The 18,000-nt window shown below is 44.7% G+C and overlaps 1 pseudogene across 1 annotated transcript in view; it reads left to right on the top strand.

Annotated features, from left to right (window-relative positions):
• The window catches only part of LOC309543525, a 62,897-nt pseudogene extending 50,567 nt beyond the window's left edge, over positions 1–12,330 (top strand). Inside the window, exon 2 of the transcript in view lies at positions 11,338–12,330. The product of the transcript in view is annotated as an uncharacterized misc_RNA (transcript). The remainder of the gene's footprint in view (positions 1–11,337) is intronic.
• The last annotated feature ends 5,670 nt before the right edge of the window (positions 12,331–18,000 follow it).

Genomic DNA, 18,000 nt, shown 5'->3' with positions numbered 1-18,000 from the left:
GAAGGAGGAGGGGCGTCCTCCATGTTGTTGTAGCTCAGGAAGGGGGAGGGGGATCCTCCATGTTCTTGTAGCTCAGTAAGGAGGAGGATTGTCCTCCATGTTCTTGTAGCTCAGGAAGGGGGAGGGGAGGGGATCAGTCTCCATGTGATGATACAATGTTTCATAGTTTGGAAGAAATGTCTCCATTGTTTCCTCTTTCTCCTCTCTGTGGAGTGGCTCCATCTAGTGTCTTCTCTCCATACTGCACCCTCTGTATTTTTAATTTTTATTGGAATTTTAATTTAACAATTTCTATCAGTCCTCGTCCTGATGGGAGAAATCCCGGACGGAGCGATGTGTGATGTCACTTCCTGTCCATGGAAGACGTTTCCTCTTCTCACACATTATAGATCCCATTCTCCGTCTCCATAGGATCTCCTCCAGGTCACCCCACACAGGTAAGTCCGGGGGTGTCCTATTCATGGTACATTCCTGTCCCTGCTATAGTTACATAGTAGGTGAGGTTGAGTACAGACAATAGTCCATCCAGTCCCCTGTGTGCTGTAATCATCTCACATTTTATTTTTTTATTGGATGTTTTATAGCAGAAAGTTTACAAAAATATTTACACAGCTATAAAAAAGAAAATTACATAGTTACATAGTAGGTGAGGTTGAATAAAGACAATAGTCCATCCAGTTCCCCCTGTGTAGGTGTGTGTGACTGTAATCATCTAACATAGCCCTCAATCTCCTGATCCTTGAGATGTATGTCTAAGAGTCTTTTGAAAGTCACCATACTACCCGCAGAAACCACCTCTTGTGGTAGACAATTCCACAATCTTGTAGCCCTAACAGTAAAGAACCCCCCACGTTGCCTGAGGTTAAAACGCTTCTCCTCTAATCGCATTGTATGTCCTCGAGTCCTCATGCAATTCCTTCGAATGAACAGCTTTTCTTCTAAGCTGAGATCCCCATTAAGATATTTATAAATTGCTATCATGTCCCCTCTCAGACGTCTTTTCTCCAGGGAAAATAAATCGAGCGATTGCAGCCGCTCTTCATAGGTAAGGTCCTCCAACCCCCTAATCAGTTTAGTTGCCCTTCTCTGGACTTTCTCCAGCTCCAACACATCCCTCCTGAGGACTGGCGACCAGAACTGGACAGAATACTCCAGATGCGGTCGGACCAGAGTTTTATAAAGTGGAAGGATTATAGTCTTATCTCTGGAATACATCCCTTTCTTTATGCATGCTAATATTCTGTTGGCTTTGGAAGCTGCCGCTTGACATTGCATGCTGTTGCCTAATCTATCATCAACTAAGACTCCCAGATCCTTCTCCATTTTTGATTCCCCCAAGGGTTCCCCTCCTAACGTGTATTGTGTTTTTATGTTTTTGGTCCCCAAGTGCAAAACCTTACACTTCTCCACATTAAACCTCATTTGCCATGTCGTTGCCCACTCGGTAATTTTGTCCAGGTCATTCTGTAGGATATCTGCTTCATGCTGTGCAGTTATTGCCCTGGCCAATTTTGTGTCATCTGCAAAAACTGATAACGAACTACTGATCCCGTCCTCAATGCTGTTTATGAATAAATTGAACAAGGTTGGTCCCAGGACTGAGCCTTGGGGGACCCCGCTTACCACCTCAGACCAGTCTGAGTATGCGCTGTTTATTACTACCCTTTGGACACGGCCTTTTAGCCAATTCCGTATCCAAGAGCAAACCCTGCTGTCGATACCTGCAGACCTTATTTTATAAATTAAGCGCTTGCGGGGAACTGTATCAAACGCCTTAGCGAAATCCAAGTACACCACATCCACTGGTCTCCCCCTATCTAGCTCACAGCTCACTTCCTCGTAGAATGCTAAGAGATTGGTTTGACAAGAACGCCCATTTGTAAACCCGTGCTGGTTACTACTGATGATGTTTTTGTCTTTAGCATACTCTACGATATAGTCCCTTATCATCCCCTCCAGAAGTTTACATACTACTGATGTCAAACTGACAGGCCTATAATTTCCCGGGATATGTCTCTGGCCCTTTTTGAAAATGAAAGGAAAACTTTTAAAACACTTCGGCTCTGAATGGGACTACATCTCACGCCGGAAATCTATACTGGTATGGACTGGGTAATGTGTTAGGATCTATACTGGTATGGACTGGGTAATGTGTTAGGATCTATACTGGTATGGACTGGGTACTGTGTTAGGATCCATACTGGTATGGACTGGGTAATGTGTTAGTATCTATACTGGTATGGACTGGGTAATGTGTTAGGATCTATACTGGTATGGACTGGGTAATGTGTTAGGATCTATACTGGGATGGACTGGGTAATGTGTTAGGATCTATACTGGTATGGACTGCGGAATGTGTTAGGATCTATACTGGTATGGACTGGGTAATATGTTAGGATCTATACTGGTATAGACTGGGTAATGTGTTAGAATCTATACTGGTATGGACTGGGTAATGTGTTAGAATCTATACTGGTATGGACTGGGTAATATGTTAGGATCTATACTGGTATAGACTGGGTAATGTGTTAGAATCTATACTGGTATAGACTGGGTAATGTGTTAGGGTCTATACTGGTATGGACTGGGTAATGTGTTAGAATCTATACTGGTATGGACTGGGTAATGTGTTAGAATCTATACTGGTATGGACTGGGTAATGTGTTAGAATCTATACTGGTATGGGCTGGGGAATGGGTTAGGATCTATACTGGTTTGGACTGGGTAATGTGTTAGGATCTATACTGGTATGGACTGGGTAATGTGTTAGGATCTATACTGGTATGGGCTGGGGAATGGGTTAGGATCTATACTGGTTTGGACTGGGTAATGTGTTAGGATCTATACTGGTATGGACTGGGTAATATGTTAGGATCTATACTGGTATGGACTTGGTAATGTGTTAGGATCTATACTGGTATGGACTGGGTAATATGTTAGGATCTATACTGGTATGGACTGAGTAATGTGTTAGGATCTATACTGGTATGGACTGGGTAATGTGTTAGGATCTATACTGGTATGGACTGGGTAATGTGTTAGGATCTATACTGGTATGGACTGCGGAATGTGTTAGGATCTATACTGGTATGGACTGGGTAATATGTTAGGATCTATACTGGTATAGACTGGGTAATGTGTTAGAATCTATACTGGTATGGACTGGGTAATGTGTTAGAATCTATACTGGTATAGACTGGGTAATGTGTTAGGGTCTATACTGGTATGGACTGGGTAATGTGTTAGAATCTATACTGGTATGGACTGGGTAATGTGTTAGAATCTATACTGGTATGGACTGGGTAATGTGTTAGAATCTATACTGGTATGGGCTGGGGAATGGGTTAGGATCTATACTGGTTTGGACTGGGTAATGTGTTAGGATCTATACTGGTATGGACTGGGTAATGTGTTAGGATCTATACTGGTATGGGCTGGGGAATGGGTTAGGATCTATACTGGTTTGGACTGGGTAATGTGTTAGGATCTATACTGGTATGGACTGGGTAATATGTTAGGATCTATACTGGTATGGACTTGGTAATGTGTTAGAATCTATACTGGTATGGACTGGGTAATGTGTTAGGATCTATACTGGTATGGACTGGGTAATGTGTTAGGAAGGAAAGGATGCCACATTGTTTGATGGAAATGAAAATTATCACCCTACAGAGGGCTGAATTGAAAGACACCCCGAAAATCAAAGTGAAAAAATGATGCAGCAGGTGAGTCCATTTTGGTGAAATGTCATTGCTGGACTTCAGAATGGTCCTCAGTACTGTGTGTGCCCCCCCCCCCCCCATGTGCTTGTATGCATGCCTGACAATGTCGGGGCATGCTCCTAATGAGATGACGGATGGTGTCCTGGGGTATTTCTTCCCAGATCTGGACCAGGGCATCACTGAGCTCCTGAACAGACTGAGGTGCAACCTGGTGGCGTTGGATGGACGGAAACAGAATCTCCCAGAGGAGTTCTATTGGATTTAGGTCAGGAGAGTGTGGGGACCATTCAGTGGTATCAATTCCTTCATCCTCCAGGAACTGGCTGCATACTCTCACCACATGAGGCCGGGCATTGTCATACACCAGGAGGAACCCAGGACCCACTGCACCAGAGTAGGGTCTGACAATGGGTCCTAAGATTTCATCCCGATACCTAATGGCAGTCAGGGTGCCATTGTCTGGCCTGTAGAGGTCTGTGTGTCCCTCCATGGATATTCCTCCCCAGACCATCACTGACCACCACCCAACCGGTCATGCTGAACGATGTTACAGGCAGCATAACGTTCTCCACGGCTTCTCCAGACCCTTTCATGTCTGTCACATGTGCTCAGGGTGAACTCTGCTCTCATCTGTGAAAAGCACAGGGCGCCAGTGGTGGAGCTGCCAATTCCGGTGTTCAATGGCAAATGCCAACTGAGCTCCACGGTGCCGGGCAGTGAGCACAGGGCCCAGTAAAGGACGTCAGGCCCTCAGATAGTAATGGAAAATATTACGCCAATTCATTTTCAGTAATTTTTCTGATGATTTGTGGAATTCATTGTGGATCAGTGCAATCTTTATGCCAGCTAATCCATTGCCAGTAATCTGAATTCATCCCTTGCCCGTTCATTTACCTGGAAACCATTTTTTAGGTTTTTATTTTTATATATTTTTTTGCAGACTTGTACGGATTATGGAACTGAGAGAAAAAGGAAGTCCACACCTTCTTATCTACCCACCCCATACATCACATGCCAGTCTATTCTTCTAATATGCCCAGAACACGCCATGACATGATCATGGGGTTTCTACACTCCAATGATAATTCCCTGTGCCTTGCTTATGACAAGCTGTTCAAAACTTGGCCACTTATCAATTTCTTTTTCCCAATATCTTTTCAGAAATGTTTACTCCCAAAAAAATATTTTTGTTGATGAGTCCCTCGTCCATTTCCCCGGAAGGCTGGGCGAACACTACAGTATATCCCAGTAAACGGGCCAAATATGGGGCGAATTTATAGAAGTTTTACGTCAGGGCAGTCGGATTCACACATAACTTTTGACAGAGAAAATTGGGAGAGACAGGTGGGGCTTTGCGGGCCACTGGGAGGAGAAGGATCACAACCACAACTTAGGTATGACTAAATAATATTTTATTTATACATATTAAAATTGAACATAGCTGCCCATATCTAGCATAAAATAAACAATACATGTCTCACATAGTAGAAATATTTCCCAACAAGGGAGAGCTGATAGCCTGTATGAAGAGATGACGTAATGGTCTCAGATGTAGCACGGTCTAAGGGTCCCCTGCAAGGCGACGCGTTTCGTAGGAGGCTTCCTCAGGGCCAAAGAGACCAAGACAGACCGGTATTTCCAAATGACTCAGGTGATGGCAGGCAGGGTGCGAAAAAAAGGAGGTGTCCAGACATACAAAAATGGGTATAATAATTATATTATATATTAAAAAAGAATAGCGCAACCATGCAAAAGAAATGACTATCAAATATGGAGACAATCCATAAATAAAAATGGGGATTTTGTCCCACCATATGGCCATATCGTGCTCAAGCCCACCACTACGTCAAAGTACCCCATTGTCGGTGGGTCCTACACTATCCATAAAAAAGGGGTGAATCCAGCCTCTCTAACCCTTGGAGACAACACTCCTTGCTGGGAGAGATGTGCTAATGCACTACAAGGGACTCCTCCTATATCTACTTGATAGTGGACACTGATAGAGTACAGGTGTGTATTATAGCCCCCAATGTCAGCAGTGGTATTGAAGATTCATTAATACAGCATATAAGCATATACGTCCATCTCCAAGGTCTGGGCAGTTACTTTACAATCTGTCCAAATGATATATAGCCAAAACATATAGGAGTATCCCAACAGAAGGATATCCCATATACTAAAGGCTCTATGTGGCCTATAGTTGATATGGGGCAGATACCACTTCAATCTATCATATTTAAGAAGGGAGAAACGGAAGGAAGGAGAAGTAGAGGTTTTGAATCCAAAACCCCCCCAGAAAAGACCTATATATATATATATAGCATGTAATAGACATTGGGTAGGTGGTTATCCAATAATCACAATCAGATATCAATTATCCGAGATAGAGGTTCCATATGGACGCCAGGCAATCATAAGCCTTTCGCACGTCCCGCACCAGTGTACCTGCCTTTAGAGTTTAAGGGAAAAGGACAGCTGGCTGGCGCCCCCTGGATGCCCAACCTGTATGGGGAGTGAAGAAAAACGTGTGGGGACTTATAGCACCACTATTCCAGAAGGGGTACCCTCTGTGTGGATCGTTTTTACACTAGTCTTCTCTTATTCCAGCATCTTCTCCTCAAACTGTGGCCTGTGGGGCAGTTTGACCAAACCTCAAGGAATTCCCTCAAAGATTGTTTTGCACAAAACTGAAAAGGAGGGAGTCGGCCAGTTTGCAGAATGATGAGATAGTAGCCCTAAAGTGGAGAGATAAGAGATGTCTATGTCCTTTCCTCCATCCATGATAAAACCTCGGTGGACCTTCAAGGAAGACACGGTCCTGTCCAAAAAAATTGCATACACGACTAGAACCGGTTCATGGGGGGGTTGTGGATTTTATTGATCAAATATTACAGCCCTACAGACAATCAATTCATTGGTATAAAATAGTATCTCCATATACAGCATTGACAGGACAAGGTCATCTAGAGCCCAAGGTGAACATGCCAAATTGTGTCCCCCCCCAAGATGTATGATTATGTGTCAGCCAACCCCCCCCCAAAAAAAATAAAAAATAAGCACTAATCTGCATGCTTACCCCCTAAGCATAAATCCACCTTCCATTACAAATCAACCCCCCTGCTGATATCCCCTCTCCTGGCACAAATCCCCCCCCACTAAAAAAAACCTGTCTCCCTCCTAGCTCAAATTCTCTTTTTCCCCTATATCCTCATATTCCCCCTTTTGAACACAAATCCTTCCCTCCTAGCATAAATTGTAACGGAACTGCGACCCACAATGTGTTTGGTAATGGGGACAAGGGCCTCATTGCTACAACCCTGGTCGGTGGTTGCGGGGGTCTGTAAGCAGGGGGCTTATTGGAATCTGGAAGCCCCCCTTTAACCCCTTCCTAACAGCCCGCCACAGTTTTACCTCAGTACTTTGACATTAAATACCAGTGTTATGGCAGCAGATAGCAGATAGCTGCCATAACCCTGGTATTTTCTTACTCAGCTGACGCTCCTCTTTCACATAAAAATGGTTCCAGCAGTGGATTCATGGCGGGATCACTTTTATGGGCGTTGGGAGAGGTGCCCCCCCTCCCGCATCGCGGTCATTTTCCCTGCTTACCGGAGCCGTCGGTAGCAAGGAAAATGATCCGGTTCGTCCATTTCCCAAGCAGGAAGTCGAGTGAGGGCAAGATTGCCCCCACTCCACTCTATGACCTTGGAGGACCGGAGTGACGTAATACGTCGCTTCCTCCCAACGGCCTTGAAGGGCCCATTTTTATTTTTTACTTGCTTTAAAGGGTAGATGTGAGATGTGAGGTCTTTTTGACCCCAGATCTCACATTAAAGAGGATCTGTCCTTCTATTACAAGGAATCTTTACATTCCTCGTAATAGGAATAAAAGTGACCACATTTGTAAAAAGGATAATGTAAAAATAAAAGGTAAAATAAATAAGAAAAAAATGTAAAGTGCCCCGTCCCTCCGAGCTCGTGCGTAGAAGTGAGCGCGTACACAAGTTGTGTCCCCATATGTAAATGGTGTTCAAACCACATTTGTGAGGTATCGCTGCGATCGTTAGAGCGAGCGAAATAATTCCATCCCCCGACCTCCTCTGTAACTCTAAGCTGGTAAACTGTAGAATTTTTTAAAATATCACCTATGGAGATTTTTAAGTAATGTTTGTCGCCATTCCATGAGTGTGCGCAATTTTGAAGCAGGACATGTTGGGTATCTATTTACTCGCTGTAACATTATCTTTCACATTATAAAAATAAATGGGCTAACTTTCGTTTTCTTCGTTTAAAAAAGAGTATTTTTAAAATAAAAAAAATGCGTTTGTAAGACCGCTGTGCAAATACATGTGTGACATAAAGTATTGCAATGATCTCCATTTTATTCTCTACGGTCTCTGCTAAAAAAAAAAAAATATATATATATGTATAATGTTTGGGGGTTCTAAGTAATTTTCTAGCAAAAAAATACTGATATTAACTTGTAAACAAGTGTCAGAAATAGGCCTGGTCCTTAAATGGTTTACAAGGGAGCTCCCAGATCCCGCCCCCCCCCCCATGTGAATGAGTATGGGGTACATAGTATCCTTTCACCAAAAAAGTGACAGTTTTTGACAATAGATTTATGTAAAAAAAAATAGTGTCCCCTGATGTAAATCCATCGCCAATCAAGCCGCGCCTGAAAATAAAAAACAAAAACGCTCCCACTGTCTATGAAGGCTGAAACGCCTACTGCAGGCTCCACCGTTCTCCACCATTTGACCATTCTTATATAGGTAAGGGGTGGGGCCATCTGACTACTTCACCTGGTGACACCACCCATTTCCGACGTCCGACTCCTATTCAAAACTAAGAGGTGGGTGAAGGGATAGAGACAGAAGTAAGAGGGGGAGGAGAGATGGGAAACCGGCGAGGGAGAGAGGAGGGGGGCTGAGATTGAAAGGGGATGAGAGAGGGGAGGGTGAGAGAGAGAGAGAGGGGGGTGAGAGAGAGATGGGGCAAGAGAGAGAGAGAGAGGGGGGCGAGAGAGAGAGGGGGGTGAGAGAGCGAGGGGGGCGAGAGAGAGGGGAGGGTGAGAGAGAGAAGGAGGGGGGTGAGAGAGAGGGGAGGGTGTGAGAGAGAGAGAGAGGGGGGTGAGAGACAGAGGGGAGGGTGAGAGAGAGAGGGGGTGAGAGAGAGGGGAGGGTGAGAGAGAGAGAGGGGGCAAGAGAGAGGGGAGGGTGAGAGAGAGAGGGGGCGTGAGAGAGGGGAGGGTGAGAGAGAGAGAGGGGAGGGTGAGAGAGAGAAGGAGGGGGGTGAGAGAGAGGGGAGGGTGTGAGAGAGAGCGAGGGGGGTGAGAGAGCGAGGGGGGCGAGAGAGAGGGGAGGGTGAGAGAGAGAGAGGGGAGGGTGAGAGAGAGAGAGAGGGGGCGAGAGAGAGGGGAGGGTGAGAGAGAGAGAGGGGGGCGAGAGAGAGGGGGGGTGAGAGAGCGAGGGGGGCGAGAGAGAGGGGAGGGTGAGAGAGAGGGGAGGGTGAGAGAGAGAGAGAAGGAGGGGGGTGAGAGAGAGGGGAGGGTGTGAGAGAGAGCGAGGGGGGTGAGAGAGCGAGGGGGGCGAGAGAGAGGGGAGGGTGAGAGAGAGAGAGAGGGTGCGAGAGAGAGGGGAGGGTGAGAGAGAGAGGGGGCGAGAGAGAGAGAGACAGAGAAGGGGGCGAGAGAGAGAGGGGGGGTGAGAGAAATGAGGGGTGAAGGGACAAAAGAGAGGGTTGATATAAGAAGGGGGGAGAGAGTGAGGGGAGAAGAAGGGATGGGGGGGGTGTTTAGTATGTCTGCTACTCACAACTATAGCCCCAGGTTGCTCTCCCCTAGGCACAGGCAGCCAGGATCTAGAGCTGTTGTGGTAAATCTGCCCCTTTCACAGCAGTGTGTTCACCGTACCCTGGTCCGATATTCTTTTATGGAATTGATTTGCTTTTAGAACAGAAGATCATCCTCCATCCACACATCATATCTGGATCATCCCACCCAGGGACACAACACAAAGGGAGATTAGGGCTGTCAAGCCAGGGCAGTGACCTCAATAACTGGGCTGTTGAGCGGGGGCTGGGCTTGTCATACATGGCTTTCCCCGAGGGGGTGTTCCCTGTTCTGTGGCCGAACAACGGGCTCTAAGCTGTGTCTGCTCTCAGCTGTCTCCATTTAGTCCTCAGGTTAGGGGGTCTGTGTGTGTGTGAGGACACTGATGGTAGCACAATGCTCTGAGACCAAAGACGAGATTGTCCTGCATAACATTGTAATAGGCGCTTTACCATACCAGGTAATGGGAATAATATGGTGTCCTCAATACAATACAAACATAACCCTGTATATAGTACTGTAGAGCCCCCATGGTATTCTAAATGTAGGATAACGCCTACAGAGGCAGGGAGCAAGCTAGCATTTACCCAACGGCTGAGTCCATGGCTACAATAGGAAGTTTTGAACAGAAATTGGGTGCCAGTCACTTTTGTTCTTATCAATGTTCTAATATTGAACTGAAAAGGGGGTAGAAGGAAAGAGGGTTAGGGTCTCGGATACCAGAGCAGATCACTTACAGACCCCTTGGATCCAGAACAAAGTACAGCCTCACATTGTCAGAACCTTTAAGCCGTCACCAAAAAACTGTAAGCACATCTTTTTATTCTGGTGTGTCCTCCAAGCAAGTCCCCAGGCCCTTTTGGGAGACCAGCCTTCATCCTGGCTTTCTCAAGCAAGTGTCCTCCCCTGGATCTTCTCAGCTTGGCTCGGCTTCCTCCACAGCCTCAGGACCACCTCAGCATACATAGACCCCCAAATAGGCTTGGCCTCAATACAGAGCTTCCTTCAGCAGCACCCCCTTAGCCCTCAGCCTGAGGAAAGAGGGCCAGCACATGGACTGTCCCAAATATATATCCTTCCCTAGTATGCACCAGTAGCCAAGAACCTCCTACTAGGCTGGCTGTAGGAAAAAATAAATATTCATACCTCAACCCATTTGGGAAATCTTATAATATGGCCTGTGGTATCAGTGACACCTACTGGTGGCAACTGTGAGAAATACACAACCCAACTGAGCTTAGGGAAAGCCCAAATACAAACTATGCAATCAGGCTTAGCTGCCTACAGCCCACCCAAAAACTAAAATTACATAATAGCCCCAGTTTAGGACCAGGGAGCTACAGTACATAGTCTATGTATTCATTCAAAACTAGTATTGAGGCACCCACAGGTCTTGCAGAGGAGGTAGATTAAAGCAGAAGCTATTTTTATTGTCAATGATTCTATGAAGCTAAATCCCTCTTTTCTTAAGACCGATAGTGAATGTATTAAATATATTCAGTAATGGAAGTTACTTTAATTTAGTCATAGTGATCTAGTTCTGCCTTTTTCATTTTATTTATGTTTATCTCTGTACAGGTGGATTGACGAGTGATTGTTGGCCTTCATAAGCCCAACTGGAGAGAAGCTGTTCTTGGAAGTGACCATTGCTTTACAGTAAAGTCAAGCCCATACATACCCAAGAGACATCAGACAGGAGAGCATTGGATTGTAACAAAGTTTACAATGGAAGCAAATCTTATGGGGCACCAGGAGGTTCACACCGAAGAAAATCCATATCAGTGCTCTGAATGTGACAAATCTTTTAGCTTGAAGTCACGTCTTATGAGGCACGAGAGGAGTCACGCTGGAGTGAAGCCATATTGGTGTTCTGAATGTGACAAATCTTTTAGCGTAAAGGCTAATCTTCTTATACACAAGAGGGTCCACACTGGGGAGAAGCCATTCCAGTGCTCTGAATGTGATAAATCTTTTAGCGTGAAGTCACAGCTTATAAGACACCAGATGATCCACACCGGAGAGAAACCATTTCAGTGTGGCGAGTGTAACAAAACCTTTCAAAGGAAGGATGTGCTGATCATTCACCAGAGGATTCACACAGGACAGAAGCCGTATCAGTGCTCCGAATGTGACAAATCTTTTACAGAGAAGTCACAGCTTCTCTCACACCAGAAGGTTCACACTGAAGAGAAGCCGTATCAGTGTTGCGAGTGTGATAAAGCTTTTGCAAGGAAGGAACATCTTATAAAACACCAGAAAAGTCACTCTGCAAAGAAACCATATCCATGTTCTGAATGTGACAAAGTTTTTAAACTGAAGAAAAGCCTCATCGCACACCAGATAGTCCACACTGGGGAGAAGCCTTACGCTTGTTCTGAATGTGATAAAGGTTTCTCAGCAAAGTCCGATCTTACCGTACACCAGAGGTTTCACACGGGAGAGAAGCCGTATCCATGTCCTGACTGTGACAAAGCTTTTGCAGTGAAGTCACATCTTATCACACACCAGAGGTTTCACACGGGAGAGAGGCCGTATCCGTGTCCCGACTGTGACAAAGCTTTTACAAGGAAGTCACATCTTCTCAAACACCAGAGGGGTCACACCGGAGAGATGCCACATGAGTGTTATGAATGTGAAAAATCTTTTAGACTGAAGTCAGAGCTTATCACACACCAAAGGATTCACAGTCTTACTTTTTGGCTACAAAGTGGAAACTCTGGGGGGAAAGTAAAGCAGATAAACCAGTTGCACGCCCCATGTCACGCATCAAGCTAATGGGAAAGTGAAACCACATTATCCTACTTTAAGAAACAAATGCACTACAATCGGTGAGCAAACTGGAAGAAAATGGATGGATGCATGGAGTTTACCATTTATGTCCACCAGACTCAAACCTGGAAAGCCTTAGAATACTTTACCTATATTTTGATCGAGCAACAAAGACTGAACTATGGTCTCATCCTTTGTTTAAGGCTGAATACCTGTTATACACTACATATGTTACCTTACCCCATATATATATATATATATATACTAGGGATGCACCGATCTGGCTTTTTTGGAGCCGATACCGATATCTGGCGAGGTGAAATCGCTGATACCGATACAGAATCGATCCGGAGCTACACACAAAGCAAGCGGCTGCAAAGCCGCTGCTTCATGTGTGTGGCTCCTCCATTCACAGGCGGAGTGCATCTGATATCACTCCGCCTGTGAGCCGGACCTATACAGGAAGTAGCGGCTCCCATCCCATACTAGTACTGCACCTAGTAAGGGATGGCTGAGCCGTTACTCAGCAAAAACCGGATCGGCCCGTGGGACGGCTGAACTTTACCGATCTCCGATCCAGCTATTTTGTCCGGATCGGGGCCGATTTCCGATCCGAATATCGGATCGGTGCATCCCTAATATATACTAATGTAAACCATTACATGGAAACTGGAAAAATAACATTAGCAGCGCTGTTAAATGTCCTTGTTCATAAAAAAGCTTTTTTAAGAAACAAATTTGGCAAAGAAACATATAGTCCTATAATGTCCTTTCTTTCACCGGTGTTCTGGTGTATCGAGGCTCACACCATGCACCTTCAACACACCTCTCGTGCTCCCCTTTGAGGTAATAGACACTCACCAGAAAGACGGTACACTGCGCCTTTAATTTAAGCAACTCAATTAGGTTTCAGCCTCCACTCCTTCATGAACCTCCAGAGCGAACTTTAAATCCTCTGTTCTATGATCCCCTTAATCACTTTTAATTTGCCACTCCAAGTTTTGGGTTCTATATTCCTTCCACAAACGAGGCTCCCATGAGATGGTTAGAAAAGAAAGGGGACTGATAGTGTAATATTGTTAAAAGACATTTTTTGTATATAAAATGGTGCCCCTTCTTCTCCCCTCATAAAATGCGCTTACATGAATAAAGCAACCTCCAAGCACAAAAGGTACATGAGATCCCAGTATAGCCCTCAAATCAGACTCAGACTGGTACAGCTCTCACCGCTCTCACCTCACGTCCTACTCAACTGAAGTTGATGGAAGACGCGGTGATTCTCAGGTGGCGTGTACAGTGTCCAGTCATCTAGGTAACCCGCGTGCTGACACTCTGACTTGTCCTACTCAATTGAAGTCGATGGAAGACGCGGTGATTCCCGGGTGGTGTGTACAGTGTCCAGTCATCTAGGTCAGTGGTCCTCAGCTCCGGTCCTCGGGCCCACTAACAGGCCAGGTTTGCAAGATAACTAAATTACATCACAGGTGATCTAATTTGCTGCTCAGTGATTGCAGTACTCTAGTCTGCATCTCCCCAAGGTAATACTTAAAATCTGGCCTGTTAGTGGGCCCTGAGGACCGGAGTTGAGGACCACTGATCTAGGTAACCGCGTGCTCACACTCTGACTTGTCCTACTCAACTGAACTCGATGGAACACGTGGTGATTCTCGGGTGGCGTGTACAGCGTCCAGTCATCTAGGTAACAGTGTGCTCACCCTCTGATGCGTTTCGTCATCACGACTTCTACTGAGGGAGCGGTCACGTGGCACAGTCACCTATTTATCCTCCTCTTACCGAAACACTTAACCCCCTCAGCTGTCAGTACAACTGATGGTTGGCCAGAGATCAGATGTTATCACACACTACAGCTTTACCAGAGATGTTTGGAAATAAAATCAACATCCTCCATTGGAATATGAATATTATTTATAATGTTGATTTTATTTTTATATCAGGGCGTGAGCAATGTTATTCTTCCAGTTTCCATATAATGGTTTACATTCATATATATATGGGGTAAGGTAACATGTAGTATATGATATTTCATTTATTTATAGCAGCAGCTATTGTCAAAACCTTTTTTGCATAATATTTTTTTTGGGAGAGGAACCGATTGAGATTCCTTTTTGTGGGAGCGCTGGGTGAGGGGTTGCTATGTAATCGCACATTAATTGCTAGGTTTTCCTGAATATGTATTATATTTGCATCATACACTAATTGACCTGCATCCCCAAGTGTTTCCTTCATTGTCAGATCCTGCCTAAGTACCGGAGAGTGAGTAATAGTCAAGTTGTCTATTGCCAAGTCTCCATAGCCTTGTTGGAAGAGATCTTCCCAGGTTCTGATGACCATTGGTGGAAGACATCGCTCCAGGTTCTGATGACCATTGTTGGAAGACATCGCTCCAGGTTCTGATGACCATTGTTGGAAGACATCGCTCCAGGTTCTGATGACCATTGTTGGAAGACATCGCTCCAGGTTCTGATGACCATTGTTGGAAGACCTCTTCCCAGGTTCTGATGACCATTGTTGGAAGACATCGCTCCAGGTTCTGATGACAATTGTTGGAAGAGATCTTCCCAGGTTCTGATGACAATTGTTGGAAGACATCTCTCCAGGTTCTGATGACCATTGTTGGAAGACATCTCTCCAGGTTCTGATGACAATTGTTGGAAGACATCTCTCCAGGTTCTGATGACCATTGTTGGAAGACATCTCTCCAGGTTCTGATGACTATTGTTGGAAGACATCTCTCCAGGTTCTGATGACAATTGTTGGAAGACATCGCTCCAGGTTCTGATGACAATTGCTACATCATTGGCGCTTGAGTGTTCCATGTAAACCCATCAAAGTCCACATCTCCTAGTTTGGTTCCTCCCTCCTTTGTTTTATGTGTTGATTTAGACCAGGTTAGAACCAGGTACTGGATTCAAAATATTTCAATGGAAAAATATTGAACTGATCTGATATCATTGTGAAAAATAACTTATTCTCTTCTATTCGAATTTCGGAAGACCACTATATTCTTATAATATTATTTGATTCTATTCTTTTTTTTTTTTTCTATTCTGTTTCTTTCTGTTCTTTTATTTTCTTTTCTTTTTTTTACTCTGTTATTTTCTTTTCTGTTCAAATTTCAGCACAGGGATTCTATTTTATTCTATTTCACATTTTTTAATTCCAATTTTGAAAGACTGCTATATTCTCCTTTTTTTATTTATTTATTTATTCATAATTCAAATGTTGAAAATTGGGAAGACGGCTGTTTTCTATTCTTGTATGTTCTATTCAATTCTATCATATTCCATTATTTTCTATTGTATTTTTTTTTACTATTCTTTAAATACTTTTTTTAAATTTTATATTCTATTCTGTTTTATTCTATTCTTTTCAAAATTTGAATTTCGAAATTTGAAGATAGCTATATTCTTTCTCTTTTATTCTATTCCATTTTTTTTTATGCATTTATTTTCTATTCCAGGGCTTCCCAAACTTTTTTGGGCCGAGACCCACTTCTGAATACAGTTATTTTTTGGGACCCACTTGCTTGTAATTGAATATTTGTAAAGCGCTACAGAATTTGTTGGCGTTATATAAATGCAAATAATAATAATAATGCATATTTTATAGGGAGGGGGATGTTAAATTAAAAATATCAATTTACTATTTTTCAATTTATTATTGAATAAACTTGCCAGATGTTCTAAGTGAGGGGTCAGAAACCTGTGGCATATAAGCAGAGTTGTAAGTAATCAGCACCCTCATAGACAGTATAAGGCAGGCAGAGGACAGCAATCAACCACCCCAGGACAGTGATCAGCAGGCTATATGGCACTCACCCTCCTTCCTCTCCCAGCTGTCCACAGTGAAGGTGAAGCCCCTGTTTGCCCTCTCTAGGGCCCAGCACACCTCACCCAGAGTCTCCATGATGAGGAGCTCTATGCTGGTCTTGGTGTCCTGGCTCTTCTCCTTCAGATTCTATACTGGGGTCACAGAAGCTGCCATGAACTCCTGACACCGCTGGGCCACCTGGTCCTCCTATGACACCGCGGCTGCCGTCTCTGCCCACTATAGCTGAGAGAATCCCACCGCCAGTCTAGCCACCACTGCTGCTGCCAGCAGGACTGAGGAGCTGGCTCTGCACCCCATGAACATATCCTACAAAACAGCCCACATACCTACTCACTGATGCAAGTATCCTCCTCGTGGGAAATGCAGACCAGTTTCCGTAAACTGCGTGGGCGAGGTCCTGAATCCATCACGATTTGACTGCTCTGGCTCTCTGTAATTTGCACGGGCTCGCACAGCATAATTTAGGCAGGCCCGCTCTCAGTGATTTCCGGCGACCCATAGTTTGAGAACTCTTGATCTAGTCACGTGTCCAATATCTCACTTAAAGTCCCAACCCCCTCCTTTCATTATAAAATTAGGGATGGAGGTGCATGACTGCGTCATGCGCTTCATTTAAAGCGCCACAACCCTCTTTTATGTAGCTTGTCCAATTCCCTATCATCACCCCCTCCCATCTCTCCCCCGGTAATGGCACCTCACCCTCCGTGCATGCCCCCGCTATGTTTTCCGGCTCTGCTTGCCCACCGCAGGCCCAGGACTGACATAGCGGGTGCCGCTAGCTAGAGGGAAGGGAGCAGAGCAGACACGTCTGCTCTCCTCCCCTCCTTGTTTCTGACCCAGAAAATAACATGTTTGATGTCACTTCTTGGTTCACCTCTCAGTGTCCCCGGCCAGTGTACCTGCAATGTGCACTACATTCAGTGAAGCACGGGGGAGACATTAGGGGGGTCTTTTAGACCCTAGATGTCTCATTAAAGGGAACCTGTCACCAAAAAAATCATCACACGCCTACATGTGAATACGCTTATTGCGATACAGGTTACATATCGCCCCACATGCCAGAATAAGAGCCATAATTCTAGCACCAGACCACCTCCCTAACACTTAATTGATGACCTATAGGGGGCCTTTAAAGTGTCGCCTATGGAAAATATAGGTGTAGCGGAACCGCGACCCACAATGTGCTTGTGTGCTTGCGTCAATATACTGCTTCCTTCAGTCTTGAACATAGATATCAGGTATTCTAGCTGCCCCCATACAAAACTAGCCAAGAATAGCTTTTATGAGATCTCAATCATTTATTGAACAAACTCACACCGAATATATACCCCACCAGCTCAGGTGCCTGATTACATTATCATATGCAGATGAAATTGTGTACAGAAATATAATTAACATATCTAAGGAACAAACAACACAAACAGTATTCTACTTTCCCACTAGCAACTAATAGATGACAGTGATTTAATTAACTTGAGCTTATTATCTAGCAGACTTGCTGTCATTGAGCTCCTGAAGTACAATACACATTATAAGTGTAAGCACATAACCACAGTAATCAATAGGTGAGTTAAACAGCACAATAAACAGTGTGTGGAAGACAGGTGGCTGAGCTGATGACATTGGCATCTGCCATGAGTCTGACTGTGCGGAGCAGTCCCCTATTGGCAATAGGCAGCTAGGCCTTTAACATGGATCCTAGGCCTAGAGTCTCAGAGTCTGTGTGTCTTGGGGAGATGTGGACTTGAATCCAAAGTAACATTACTCCAAGGGTCCCCCCAGCATACACCCCACAAAGAGCAGTGTTCCCTCACAAGCCAGGGC

Source organism: Pelophylax lessonae (assembly GCF_965119305.1).
Source record: "Pelophylax lessonae genome assembly, contig: HAP1_SCAFFOLD_161, whole genome shotgun sequence".
NCBI classification, from domain to species: Eukaryota; Metazoa; Chordata; class Amphibia; order Anura; family Ranidae; genus Pelophylax; species Pelophylax lessonae.
Note: the sequence above shows the minus strand (reverse complement) of the source record. Positions and strands in the feature narration are given on the sequence as shown.